Source organism: Panthera uncia, chromosome F2 (genome assembly GCF_023721935.1).
Source record: "Panthera uncia isolate 11264 chromosome F2, Puncia_PCG_1.0, whole genome shotgun sequence".
NCBI lineage: Eukaryota > Metazoa > Chordata > Mammalia > Carnivora > Felidae > Panthera > Panthera uncia.
The window spans coordinates 11,104,696-11,120,003 of NC_064812.1; the positions used below are offsets into that span (position 1 = coordinate 11,104,696).

The 15,308-nt window shown below is 42.6% G+C and overlaps 1 protein-coding gene across 9 annotated transcripts in view; it reads left to right on the plus strand.

Moving 5' to 3' along the window:
* ASAP1 (ArfGAP with SH3 domain, ankyrin repeat and PH domain 1) overlaps positions 1-15,308 on the plus strand; it is a 313,407-nt gene that overhangs the window by 169,239 nt on the left and 128,860 nt on the right. The window lies entirely within an intron of this gene.

A 15,308-nucleotide genomic window follows, 5' to 3' on the forward strand; every position in this document is an offset into this window, starting at 1 on the left:
CCTTCACCTGCCTGCTGACACGTCGCCTCAATCTTGGTACAAGCCCCTGGGTCAGGGCAGTAGACCTTCACGACGTTGGACTGGCCTTCACGAGACTTCTGCCCTTGCAAACATGGGTTTAGGCGTGCAAATCCTAGGCTCAGTGGAAGTCGGTGTGTGTCTCTTGAGAAAGACTAGCTCACTGCTCATCAGTGCTGTTAAAAAAGCAAACTGAAATATACTGTACTTTCGTAAAAACGGAAGGAGGCTGTGATTCCTAGTAAGCATGGGTGCGCCTGGCTTGTCGTTCCGTCAGTGACTTTGTTGGGTTGAATTTGTTCATCTTTTTCAATCAGACGTATTATTACACATGAGTATACTTTTCCTTGGAAGTAAAGACCCCAGAATATTCCTTCTCCTAGTTCTTCTTCTATGATAAATTTTTTTTCACAAATCCAAATGTGGATTTTATTATTAAATAGTGGCTTCCTTAAAATTCATGCCAAGATATATTTGGAATACGTTTTAGCTTATTAGTAACACATTGTGCCCCCTAGAAATATATAACATTGTTAGTCTGAAAGTTGAGACTCTTAAATTCTTTAATTTTAGCAAATAAAAAAATGACAGTGGTATGGAATTCAATTACTAGCATATGATATGGAAGCCTTATTTCCAGCGTATGGCTACGTTGTCATAAAGAGTTCCATACTTGAGGGGAAAAAGGCAGTTTTCTCCCTTTTCAGTGTAGAATTATGTAGTGAGTAGTTTTATAGGAACATTTGTGTTTTCTAACGCAAAATTAATGTGTGATGTTCGCCCCAGATTTTCATTTTGTTAATTTATCTATTTTAAGAAATTGCTCAAAGCATATGATGAAATCTAAGATTTTAAAGGTAAAGTGCTAAATTCATCAGTGGATAGGAAGTGGATAGCAAGTTCATTTTAGCTTTTTTTAGCTAACATTTTGTCAAAGGTACAATGCAGAGTGAATCTAGAATTGATAATTAAGTTTGGTGTCTTACCATTGTGTCATATAATGGTATTTTTAATCCTGGAGTGTTTCTTCAGTGTGAAGAAGTTTCCTAACTGGAATAGTTAAGAGATGAAATGGATTAGAATTTTAATAGAAACGTACAGAATCATAAAATGTCAAAAGGTATACAGTAAACTTGCTAGTAAAGAGGTAATTTTAAGCCCCCAGAAGTAGAAGCCTTTAGACTGAAACTGTAAATACCTTTTGGTAGTGATTTAAGGCAAGTCTGAACAAATTACTTCCGGCCTGCAAGGCATTTTGTATTTGTGTGGGTCCATTATTACTCCTTAAAAAGTGAAAACAAATTGAAATAATTAGTTCCTTCAAAAGGGTCAAGGAAGGAAGCTTTTTCCTAAAGGAGGCACACTTATCCAGGAAAGTAGTACTCCTCAAAGTATGTAGGGATAAAACTGGAGAAATTTTTTAAACTGCATTTAGAAAATTGAAGTTTCTTTCCAGAATAATCTCAGAATTCCAGGCTCTTTAAGAAGGTCCAATTTTCATATTCAAGCCGTTGCCTGAAATATTCTGTTACTTGAAATCAGAGGCAGGGGGCACGAGGCATGGAGGGCAGGTGCACACACTTCCTTCATTTTGCTGTCCTGGAAGGAGTGCTCTTAAAATGAGGTCGTTTTTTATGATATATACGCTCATTTTATGGGAGCGTTCTTCATGAGAAATTAAGTCATTTTAAATAAAACTGGGAGTGCTCGGGGCCCCTGGGTGGTTCAGTCAGTTAAGCGTCTGACTTCAGCTCAGGTCATGATCTCACAGTTCATGAGTTCAAGCCCCGTGTCGGGCTCTGCGCTGACAGCTCAGAGCCTGGAGCCCACTTCAGATTCTGTGTCTCCCTCTCTCTCTACCCCACCCCCACTTGTACTCTGTCTGTCTCTGTATCTCAAAAATGAATAAAATGTTAAAAATTAAAAAACAAAAAACTGGGAGTGTTCATTCCCCAACGAGTGCTTCAGATTTTTTTAAAGCCTCAAGCTGAATAACAAAAATACTGTTAAAGATAAATATAAAAACATATTCTTACCTTAATAGTCGAATTTTGTAGAATTAAGAAATTACACCTGATGTTTGTTGCCAGATGCCTTATTATATAGATTTATGATGTTTCTTAATTGTCTCACCTGTCCTATATGCAAGACGTTATTATCCCCACTTTGGGATGAAGTCACCTAGTTTGAATCATTTACAAAGCTAGTAAGTTTACATTTAAACCTGGTTTAAATCATTTACACAGCTAGTAAGTAGCTACGAGATTTGAACCGTAGGTCTTTGGTAAGTGACTGCCGCCGTGGGCTGGGGCAGTGAGGACTCCCAGGAGTGCCTCACCTGTGCAGGGGGACAGGCCAGTAAAACAGGCGGTCGTCCTAGAGCACGAAGGTACTAGATGGGTCCCTCAAAAAGAGGAGCAGCTTCTTTCACTTTAAATGCAACCTGGACCTGGCACTGGCTCACCACAGTCTTTCTCCGCCCCTCACTGCCGTTACTAGGGCCTCTGTAATTGGCATCACTTAGGAACGACTAGGGAGGCCTGCAAACCAGCGTGTTCTCTTCCATAGACGAAACTGCTTCCCGCACCCCCTTAGTGACTTATTCTCGAATGGGTCACATGGATGTGGGGTCAGATGCTGAGTCAGCCCCTGACTGGTTTGTCAGAGAATACTTCGAGCAGTTTTTTCTTCATTTCTGGAAATGGAAAAATAGTTTTTCAACCTCATCGGACGGTTCTGAAGCATCACACAGGTCATGCAGGTCCCTGACAATGGTGACCATGATGACGACTTCATCCTCCTCAGCTTGAGGCTCTGAAATAGTAGGGGGAGTCCAAACAAAATCTGTCCTCTTCCATCCACCACGGCATGGATGTATCCAAGCTGCTTAGCTCTACCCCCATTCCCTCCCCCGCCAAGCTTCAGTTTCCTCCTTTCTAAAATGGGACCATAATGGCTACTTTGTTGCACACGTTGGAAAGAACATATTAAAAATATTTAATATGATACTAGAATATATTAATCTGTGGTAGTTACAATTACAGTCAGCTGCAAAAATTTAATCAATGCTGGAAAATTTTTAGCCAGTATTGTTTCAAATTATTTATTCTTATATTCTGTCTCTTTCTTTCTTAGACTCGAGTTACTTTTGTGTTAGACCGCTTAATGTTCTCCCACAGGTCACTGAGATTTTATTTTCAATCTTTATATTCCTTGTGCTTCGGTTTAGATAATTTCTACTTTCCTGGCTTCAAGTTTATGGCTCATTTCTTCTGCAGTGTCAGTCTGCTGTTAGTCTCATCCAGTTAATTCTTATTTCAGATACCATATTTTTCTAGTTCTTGGATTTCTGTGTGGCTTTTTTTTTTTTTTTTTTTTTTTGTAGAATTTCTGTCTTTCCTAGAGTTCTGTTATCTCTTCACCCATTTATCCATCTTTTCCTATAGATTCTTGACCTTACTTGTAATATTTATTTTGAACTTGTGTACTAAATCCAACATCTAACTTGTCTGTGGTTCCATTTCTTTTGACTGTTTTTTTTTTTCTTTTTCCTCTCTCTCTCTCTCTCGGTGTTTTGCTACATTTTTCTGTTTCCTTGTGTGTCTAATAATTTCTGTTTGCATGCTAGACATTTGAATTGTATGATGTAGAGACTCTGGGTTCTTTTATCTTCTATGAAATGTGTGGTGTTTTATTCTAGTACCTGATTAGATTTCTGGTGATGACCATCACCTTGATCTTATGGTAAGTTTATCTTAGTTTTGCTTATAGTCCCAGGATATATCCTGCAACATGGCCCATACTCTCATGGCACCGTCCAACCAGGCTTTCAGCCCATAGTGTTTTCTAAGCCCTGGCTAACTTTGTGGGATTTGAATTCCAAACTCTTTCCTTAGCAATGGGAAGTTGCTAGAATCTGCTTAACTCTTTAGATACTGTTTTCTGCTAGGCTTTTCGAAGCATTTGTAGTTCTGGGCAACCGGGGGTTGAATTTGAGGGCTTCCCTTTCTGTGACTTCTTCTTTTCTTGGATTTTCCCCCTCAATTGCCAGCTGCTGAAGCAATCTCAAACTCTGACCTCTGACACCTCAGCTGAGTAAAATGCTACTTTGTACTTGAGTTCAGTTCTCCTTGCCCAACATGGACTAAAGTCTGCCTTTAGGAGAAAAGCCAGTTAAATATGGTCTTCTCTGGCATGGTTCTCTTCCTTAAAGGGTAATATCCCTTCTTTTTCTTCCTGCTTTTGCGTGCTTTCCAATGGTTTCTAGTGGTTGTTTTTGTATTTTGTCCATCATTCATAATTGTTATAGGCAGGAGCATTAGTCTGGTACAAGTTATTCCATCAAATTATCAACTGCCGATGCAGATAGATCTTTATAAAAAATAATGTATGAGTAATTCATTTATTAAGCATTGATTGAACATACAACATTCAGGGATTGACAGAACACTTGACTCACAGAGAGGTGTTTTGGCATAGTTGGACTCAACAATATGCAGCAGTGTGTGAAAGTGACTTAGAGAGAGGTATGTCTTCAGCTCGGGTTCGTGGATCACAGATACCTAAACACAGAAAATAGGCGCTCTGTTTATTCAGTCAAAACTATTTACGAAGCACAGGAGAGGCAAGTAGGTGATTAAATGCTAGGATAAGCAGTGATCGTCTGTACTCTTGGACTTCCAGTTTATTGTAAACTCAGTGTGTTCACCTCGTAGTCTCACTCTGAAGTTCGGTCTTAAAGTCTGCATGTAAGGGAAGTAACCCATGGAGTCAGAATAACCCTTGAAAATCCTTATATGGCCAATAAAGTACACTTAAAATTCTACCTCGGTGTTTTTACAAAGATTGGCATTCCTTTAGGAGTGTGGTATTGAAAACGCACACACTCACCCTCCACACACAGCCTTTGAGCCCGTCACCCACAGCTCAGGGAGAGGCTCCCCCTGCGAACACTGTCCCTCCTGCCCACAGACACATACTCGTCATTGACTGGGGGGGGGGGGGGCCGGGGGGGGGGGTGCCCAGTGCTGTTTACATGGTTTTTGCTCTCTCTCTCTCTCATTCTTCCAAATCGACTAAGTTGAGGAGTTCCTAAATTAAAGGCACAGATGTGTCCTACTGTGATTTTCAGTCCTTGTCAGCTAATCCTTTTTACCGTTCGCATAAAGATTCAGCTTAGTGACTGCCGAGTTTTCTTTACGGACCACCTTTCTGCCTTGAGCTGACCCTCCTTGACGATTACGGCCAAGATTCTGTGGTCACTCCAGATCTTGCTGCCTCTTATTCCAAGTTGCATTTTGACCACACTCTTGGATGGTTTATGCCTCGTCAAACGAGGGTTATGTTTTCCTGTATAATGATGTTGCAATTAAACTATAGCAAGAGTCTGGAGGAATGCCAGGGTCTCTGGTTTTATTTCTGTGTATGGTATTCCTGCTAGGGTCGCTTCCATTCTGCCTCTCTCGCACAGGCTTCCCTGGCCACGTGGAGTATCCTGTGAGGCAAACCCACCTCAGCTCTTCACAGGAGGCCCCTGCTTCAGGCAGCCATGCTCCGTGATAAACTCTACAAAGCAGTCATGCATGTGTTGAATTCCATTTGTGGTTTGGACATGCACATGAATTTTAAAGTGTCTCTGTCTAGGACGGGAGGGACTCTCCAGCCGAGTCTTTAGCCAGGAAGATAACTACTTATCGATTTTTCTGACGCCTGCTTAGGTATGGAAATCAAGCAAGTTGCTATCGATTCTGAAGTGTTTTTCATAAATAATCAGTGCCGTAAGACGGAGTGATTGGGGGTTGATGAAGGATGACTTTGCACGGCCAGTTTGTCACCTGCATGCAGACAACAGGATATTCTCCGATCTTCCATGTCCCTGATAATTGATCAAACGTCACACTTTTTCTTTATGGGGAATCGCAGGGGGTTTCCAGTGCATTCTGGAAAACCTGGGGCTGGTTGTTGTTGTTGTTGTTAATGGCATTTTCTGTTTGTTTTTCTCATTGGAAAAGTATAATATATATTAACATATTTGCAAAGGAAAATTGAGAGAAAAGAAGAAAATACTAATCAGCCGTATTTCTTTTTTAAACTTGTGTGTGTGTGTGCGCATGTGTATTCTGAACCACAGACAGCACACTTAAGTGGCACCTGGCACATTTGTGTGCTGCGTGGCCCTTGTCATCTTCCTTGTCCACGCTCTGGGTGATGCCTTTTCCAGGAGCCCTGGGGTGGAGAGACGTGTATTGCTGTAGCGCTTGGGGGTGTTCTGTGCCGCCTGCACAGTGAGGAGTGGGGGGATCCCTTCTGGAAGAGCATTGGCTCGCAGACCTGAACGCTGGTGTGTGATCTCTGTTCTGGCTATAAGTAGCCGAGTAGTTCTTAGCAAGTCCGTCCATTTCTGAAGACCTCAGTTTTCTTCTCTGTGAAGCCGAGGTGATACCTACCTTGTCTATTGATGAAATAGTGGTGATGAAAGGACACGAAGGTTCTTTCACAACCTAAAAGACACCATGTATACCCTATGGGGGGGGGGGGTCACGGGGTCCAAAAAAGAATGCCATCCTCCACCCAAAACCAAACAGGCCAGCTTGCACGTTTGATCTCTTTTGTACACGTGCTGTTGTTCTCCCTCAGACTCATTGGACTCTGCACCTGTTGAGGGCAAGAAGGTTTTAGATTCAGCTGACTTTCCTCTGTGATCCTTAACATTCTGGGGTCATCAATCCCTTTATAATATGAGAACAACAGACCTTCTCTGAATTTTTCAGTCAATTTTAGGGGTTTTTGCAAGCCGTGGAATTGAGACCAGAACCATTGATGGTTATAAGTAGTAACATTGTATGTAGAATATGCATCTAACATACACTGTATTAACACATAAGGAAATGGTTAAGTAAATAAATATTAGAAATTTAGGTTTTAAAATGTTTTACCATGGGGCACCTGGGTGGCTCACTTAGTGATCCGACTTCGGCTCAGGTCATGATCTCACAGTTCATGGGTTCTAGCCCCTCATCGGGCTCTGTGCTGACAGCTCAGAGCCTGGAGCCTGCTTGGGATTCTGTGTCCCCCTCTCTCTCTGCCCATCCCCCCCCCCCGACCCCACACACTGTCTTTCATAAATAAATAAATAAATAAATAAATAAATAAATAAATAAATGTAGGTTAAAATAAAATAATAAAATTTTTCATGAAAAGTATAGATGGTCACAAATCGTCTGGAGACTACCAGTTTAAAGAGCAGCTGCCCAGCCAGGTCCTATCCTAGCCTACTTCATCTACCAGGACAAGATCCCAGTGAGGCTTTGGTTTATCTCTAGTCATTTTACACATAATTTTTAAACCAAGAAGCTGAAGCTCAGAAGGACTAAGGCTGCAAACCGAATAACCTACATAACCTTTGTATCCCACTGTAGGTGCTTAATGAAAGTTTGTGAATTAATAGTAACATGTGGGGCCATATTTGTACATTACACCTGTTTATAAGAAAGCTTGGCTCCCTCGGAGGGTGGGCAGTTGACTAGAAGGCTGGAATAGAAGAGGAATACTTGTCTCCTTCCTAGCTTTTCTTAGGGGGCAGATCTCAAAGCATGAACATTACCCAGAAGAGCCGACAGCAAATCCAAGCGTGATGTGGATTTTATCTGGCAGTTAGGAGGCCAACGTGATGGAGCCAGAAGAGAGGGCATTGCTGCTTCTGATGCTCAAATGCCGTTTAAATGCCGAGTAATAGCCTTGTGGAACTCTGCAGGCATCTTGTCTTGGGGCTCTGTTAGTTAATGGATTTGTCAGTTGCTGCGGAAATGGGAGTCTGCATGCTAAGTTTCCAGATAACACCCTTGGGGCTGGAGCAGATTCTTGTAGAGGCTTGGCTAGAATTTTGAAAGAACAAATCCAAATTCAAAATGACCTTGAAAAATCAGAGGAATGAGTCATCCCAAGTGGCAAGGAGAAAGGCAATTAAAAAAAAAAATGCATGCAAACCGTTCTGCCTTTAACCATGTTGCCTTGGACCTTAACCTTAGTGAGTGGTGGTGGGAACAGATGAGGAAACTGAGGCCCAGGGAAGTGAAATAACTTGTTCATAATCAATTTAAATGTGTCTAAATAGTGGAGGTTGTATCTAAGGCAATACAGACTTTGGACTCTGAGCCCAAACTCCCTCACCCCCCACCAATATAGTGTCTGTAAAATTAAAACAGGTTTTCATGGGGCACCTGGGAGGCTCAGTCCATTAAGCATCTGACTCTTGATTTCGACTCAGGTCATGATCTCATGGTTCGTGGGTTCGAGGCCTGCATTGGGCTCTGCGCTAACAGCAGAGAGCCTGCTTGGGGTTCTCTCTCTCTCTCTCTCTCTCTCTCTCCCCCCCCCCCCCCCTCCACTCCTCCCCTGCTCACATGCATGGTCCTTCTCTCTCTCAAAAATAAATAAACTTAAAAACAAAACAGGTTGTTTTCAGGGTCACAGGTTGAATGGTAACTGGTTGTATGGATCAGCGTGACAAAAAGAGCCGGGCCCCACGCTGACACTGAACAGGAGTGGAGGGCAGTGCTTTTAAAACTTTAACCTGCCTAGACGGTGAGCTCTGGAGAGACTGGGGGCCCCTTGGTGGTCTCCGTATCTCTGCCCACTCAAGCAGACACCAGCTTCTTTACCCCCGGGTACTTTAAGGTGCCTTGATGGTATGCTGTGCCTGTTTCCCCGGGTGTACCAGTTAATCAGCTGTTCATTCTTCAGGGAGTTAGGCAGTTGTCATCGCTTGGGAACTCAGTGGCTACATCCAAGTTTTGTCCGTGTGTTCACTTATTTATCAGATACAGCGTGGGTGCCTATGAGAGGCTGTGTTAAATAAGCAATATATTTTCGTACAGAGGAAAGAAAATAAAAACCATCGATGATGGGTTAAGTATTTAAGTATTCAAAAGAGAATAAAACTAAACCAAATATTAGAAGGCTTAGGAACTTTAACGCTAGGACTGTTCTTCACCCTACGTGAACAGATACATTGGATTGAATTCAAGCTTTCAATGTGGTGTTGTTTTTTTAATACAAACTATTAGGAGGTTTGGGAATATAAGATAGGAAACTCAAAAGATTTCTGGGTAAAGATTGGTATGTTTGATGACATGAAATGTAAAAAGTTCTGTGCGGCAAAGGACACCGTAAACCAAATGAGGAGACAAATGGGAGGGAATTCCAGCAACACATATTACAAAAGATTGCCGTCCCTTAGGCAAAAAATCTTCTCACAGACTGCTAGGGAGAAGGCAAGCTGTGGAAAACAACAAGCAGAAAAGGAAATGTGAATGGACAATAAAATACAAAAAGATACTCGGGCTTACTGTCACCCACTTTCTCACATCCCTGTGGTATGAATTAAAAAAGTACAGCAACATCTGTGCTCTAGTGAAGTTCTAGAGAAATCCCTCTCACATTTGTACGGCTGTTGGGTCTGTGCATTGTTACCACCAGCCTCTGGAGAAACATAGTAGTGTTATTTAAAATTTGAAATGTGCACCCCATTCCCCAACAGTTCTGCTTTTGTGACTGCATCTTTTAAAGTGACAGCATGTAAGAACTTGTGGATAAGAATATTTATGGCAGCATTGGTTTTTCAGCAGCAAACACTGGAAGTCCCTCAGGGGGATAGTTCTCCAAATCATAGTAGTGTTTATTAAGGAATATAATCACGTTAAAATGATTAATTAGATTTAATTGTATTCGGTTTCTTGATCCTTATTCAGTAGGAAAAAAGTAAGCCGTGTAGTCTTGATTTTAATATGCCATTTGGTTTTTTAAAAATGAGAAAAAGGGAGAAGACCCCCTATTGTATGTGTGTTTGTGTATTTTTTAAGCATAGAGAAAGCTTTGCTGAGATTATTAACATACCACATTATTAACTCTGCTTATTTCAAGGAGATGGGATTGGAGAAGGGGAAAGGAAATGATCATTTGTATCTTTATGTATCTCTGTAGAAGTGTATGAATTATTTTTGTAATTTTAAAAACAAATGGAATTAAAACTTTTAAAGGGTGATTAGTGCTACAGAGTATGTATAGGATGGTGTAAAAGAATTTATCACTTCCCCCTCTCGGCCAGCACTATAATTTATGACATGGCTTTATTATTACAGTTATAGCTCATTGTAGTTTATATGCCTGGCACGTGGCCAATACTAAGTATTTTCCGAAGGAAGGAGAAAAGACTTGCTCCGGGAGACTTCACTACATACGCTGAGCATTTTACCAAGCAGGTCGAGGGCTGGGGACTGGGTGAACAACTGCAGACCAGGTAAAGCTGGCAGCTGGGACGTCGCAGGAGGCTGAGGAGGGAGTGAATGACAGGCTCGCCTGGGAGGTTACACTTACGTTTGATCTCGCAAGAGGCAGGTTGAGGCCCAGAACTGTGAGGTGCACTGGGGAACTTCGGCTGGGCTGCGTGGCTGCAGTGCAGTGATGCCTGCACCCGAGCTGTGCTCCAGATACCTCTGAGCTCTCGAAGATGAGGTGATAAACACAGTGGCACTGGACCCGCGGCAAAGAAGATAACTTCATAGAGACACAGGAAGAGAAGCGAGGCTCTCAAGAAGGAGAGTGTGCGAAGTTAAGGAAGGGAGACTCAGTCTGGGGCCAGGGATGGTTCCTCCCACATCTTAAAGACCCACCGTAGGCCAGACCCCGGAGGAGACGCCCTGGAGGCGTTTCCCGTCCTGTCCGCGTCACGATCCCATCGAGGTATTACTGTGGTTAAGGAAGCACAGTCTAAGATGATTATATAGATTGTCTTAGATCCACAGCTGGTAAATGGAAGACCTAGGGTTTGGTCCACAGTTGTCTTGTGTATCGTGGACCCTCCAAAAAATACCACGATATTTAGATTGTACCCAATTCTCCATTAACATCAGAGCTTCAGCCTTCGGTCTCAGGGTGAATGAAAGCAATAAAAGTAAAGATATTTTTAGAGGCTTGCCATGTACTTTATAGATTCTACATCTGTCACATTTCACGTATGAAAGCCGAGACCCAGAAAAGTACCTTTTCCAAGGTCACGGATGGGCCAGCCTGGACAGAGGGAGATTCAAACCCAGGGAGACACAAACCGCTTATGCCTCTGTCCCTCCGTCAGATGATGCCTCGGTAAACATTAGGCTGTGCTTGGTCAAGGTTGGGGGAGCTTTTGAGGATGGATCTATTATGAATGCTTTCAAGGCCTTTACTCATTAAATAGAAATAATCCTTCGTGGTTTTATAATGTTCACTGCTGTTGCTGCAGTTTTCCCCAAAGAGCTTTCACATTAATTATGACATCTTTACCTCTTAGCATTCAACCTCAAGGAGTATGCTGGGTATAGGTATTATCAGACCTGTTTCAAGTTTACTTATTTATTTTGAGAGAGAGAAAAGAGCACACAGGGTAGGAACAGAGAAAGAGGGAGAGAGACTTCCAAGCAGGCTCTGTGCTGACATGGTTTAGAGTACAACGCGGGGCTTGAACCCACAAATCGTGAGATCGTGACCTGAGCCAAAATCAAGAGTTGGATGCTGAACCTACTGAGCCCCCCAGGCGCCCCTATCAGACCTGTTTTATAGGTGAAATAAAGGCCCCTGAGAGCCTTAGTCACCTGACCAGGGTCACCTGGTCGAGCCTGGAGCTAAGGACCTAGATTTTCAGATCCCTCAGTCAGTCACTTGACATCTGGCTCAAAAATAGCAGACGTCTGGAGTTCCAGCACTTAGCCAAGCATAATGGGTAAGAACACAGGCTCTGCAGTCCGTGCCTGTCATCACCATGCAGCTGGGTGACCTTGGGCAACCTGTTTAACTCTGAACCAGTCTCTGCATCTGGAAAATGGGGATAATAAGGGCATGTCATTGTGAGCATTGAGTGAAGTAATGCAGGACAAAAGCACAGCTCCTGGCCCATTAAGTGATCAAAAATTTAACCACAATTAATTATAATTGTAATTAATAATTATTAACGATTATAATCAGTCATTGTTACATTTATTGCATCTTTGTCATTATTACAGGACAGGAGGTCTGTCTTACTCACCCTGTTTTTCTTGGTGTTTATCATTAAGCCTTTCATGTATTAGATTCCAAATAGATATTTGTAGCACTCATCATGGCAGCCTTGACTGTCTTTCCTGAGTTTGTCAGTGGAAAAGGGTGGGTTTGGAATCGGATGAGGCTAGGTTCCAATGTGGATTCCCCAGTGAGTTTCACTGTCTTATCTATAAAACACTGCCTTGAAGAAGTTTTAGGATATTCCCCGTTCTGGATCTCGCCACACGGTTGGTGCTTATAAGCTGCAGCTATAGTTACAGCAACAGAGCATCAAAGGCTGGGTTGACAGGCCAGTTGGGAAGTTTTGTGAGTTTCCCAGTTTGGTAAGGCAAACATCCCTTAGAGAAAGGCCTGTTTAATAATTGCTGTGGTTCTGAAAATTTTGAGGACGGCCTCATTGGAGAAATGTACATGACATTTCAAAGGAATATTGAATTTGGGGGCGCCTGGGTGGCTCAGTCGGCTAAGCATCCGACTTCAGCTCTCAGGTCATGATCTCATGGTTTATGAGTTCGAACCTATTAGGCTCTGTGCCGACAGCTCAGAGCCTGGAGCCTGCTTCCGATTCTGTGTCTCCGTCTCTCTCTGCCCCTCTGCAGCCCTCTCTCTCTCTCTCTCTCTCTCTCTCTCTCTCTCTCAAAAATAAATAAACATTTAAAAATATTTAAAAAAAAGAGACTATTGAATTTTAATGTATTCTCAAGGCACTTGTAACTGCCAGCCCCAGGAACATACACTCTGAGAGCTGTCACGGACTTCAGAGTATACTTGGAGCCTCTGTCCCCCTGGCCAGAGGACGAAAGATGGACGCCACTGCACTGAACTCCGAGGAGCAGCCTGGTGCCGTCCTCCATCATTGCTATCCTCGCCATAAACATTTATCGACCTTATCATGTACCATGCACTTGGCATGCAGTAACTCACTCTCCATAATACCTCTGTGAGGCAAATACCATTATTACCCCCATTTTAGAGCTGAGAAGATGAGACTTAGGAAGGTGAGTTACTCGACCAGAACACCACACAGGGTTGGTGACAGACCTGGAATTTGATCGTAGATCTGTCTCACTTGAGGATATGGGGGAGAGTCTCCGCTCTGAGATCAAAAAATCCTAAGATAAACTCCCTTGTTTATCAGCTGTATGACCATGGGCACGTTTTTGCATCTCAAAAGTGAGGATGATAACGATACTTCTCTTCCAGTCTTGTTAATACGTTGATTCAAGTGAATTAAGTAACGTGCATGAAGTGCTTAGTGCGATGACAGGCATATGCTAAATACTCAACACACTACTGTTATCTGTGTTATTACTAGAATAGTAAATCACTACTTAGGTACTACTGTGGGCTTACATGTCAGAATGCATGTAAAGGCCCTTTCGAGCTGCATGGAACATAGTAGGTGATCTGTATATGTTAGTCATCTCCCCAAAGAAGTGCCAGCAGTTGAAATCTTGACTAAGTGGCCCTCTCTGGTTCAGCTGGTAAAATTATTTTATTTTCTTCTTTTTCCAGAACTGAAGGGAGTCACCTGGCTCTTAGAATTATCTTACATTCTGTGACAATACCATGAATACCAGAAATCCCCTGTAGATATTTGAAAAGCATGAATCTCTCCATCACGGCTGGATTGAATTTCTCTCTTTCCTTGTTCTTTTCTTTTATTTGGTCTCCATCCTCACTTCCTTTCGCCAGCACTCACTTTACCAGCTTCCCGAGAGTCTGCTGGCACTTAACGTAGTTTACCCTGCTTTCTGAAAGGTCCTGGTCAGGCCATTTTCTGTCTCATCAGCCCTCCCATTCAGTCACACCTGTGTCTGTGACAGTCCCTCCCCCTCCCCCCCAAAGCCCTGTATTTCTCTCTTCTTCCCTACACCCCCGAATTTACCATTTGTTTCTCTGCTTGCTATACTCTGTAATAGAACCTGCCCTCTGCCTCTGCCGTTGTTCTCTCCTCCACCAGAACCCCCTGTCTCTCTACCCTCTCCCTCTGCTGAAAACCTGCTTGGTAAACCCTTAGTTTTGTACAAAGGGATGCATGTGTTTATATAATATTGCTAGTGAGTTGTCACAGATTTGGGGGGAAAAAAAAGCATGTGAGATATATATTCTTTTTTTTTTGTGTGTGTGTGTGTGAGATATATATTCTTATACTGGCTACATGCCAGGTACTGTTTTAAGCACCTAACAGTTAATTGCCATTATTTCTACCCACAAGATTATTAGTATTATCCCCAGATGTACCTTACTAAGTTGTGATTTTTTTTTTAATGTTTATGTATTTTGAGAGTGGGGGAGGGTCAAAGAGAGAGGGAGAGAGACTCCCAAGCAGGCTCTGTGCTGTCAGCGCAGAGCCCGACACAGGGCTCAAACCCACGAACTATGAGATCATGACCTGAGCTGAAATCAAGAGTCAGATGCTAATCGACTGAACCACCCAGGCACCCCATAGACTGTGATTTTTAAAATGTATCTACAGTAGGAAATTTCACACATATATACAGATGTAGGATTACCATACATATACTTATGCACATAAGTATAGGTATTGACTATATGGTGGTTCATTAGTGGAATTAACAAAGCACACAGGACCCATGCCCTAGCCTGGACTTACTCATCGAGTCTCACCTTTTGCCTCTCTCGCGTCATTTTTGATGTTCCATCTTCCCGATAAAGCCTCCTTCTTCCCTTACAGGGTTCTGGTGAGGGTTAAATATGGTCTTGTAAAAAGCATTTGGGTAAGAGAAGGTTCTCAACAAATGCCAGTGCTCCCTTCCTGAGCCCCATCTGCCTTAGCCCAAGTCTGTCTTGTTGTTTGATGAGTCCATCATCTCTGAGAGACTAAGAGCTTCTCCTAATTCTTTCTAAGCTCTGCATGCGGTTCCAAACTGAAGAGAGTGGCTGTGTCTGGGGAGGGAGGGAAGAGATCGGGATTGGGGGAGAGAGGAAACGTTCTGGAATACTTTATTTCTTAAACTGGCTGGCGGGTCCGTGAGTATTCTCTTCATCTGAAGGTTGTGATATATGTCATTTGAAATATTTCGTAATTCCAAGCAAACAAACAAAAATCCTATATACTTCTGTTTTACCAGAAACACTTCCTTTGAAAGCAGTTGAAATTAACAGGCTGCTGAATGCTTTTTTTGTTTGTTTGTTGTTTGTTTCTTGTTTTTGCTGGCCTCCAAAAGCAGAAGAGGGTTGTCAGGTGTGGTGGG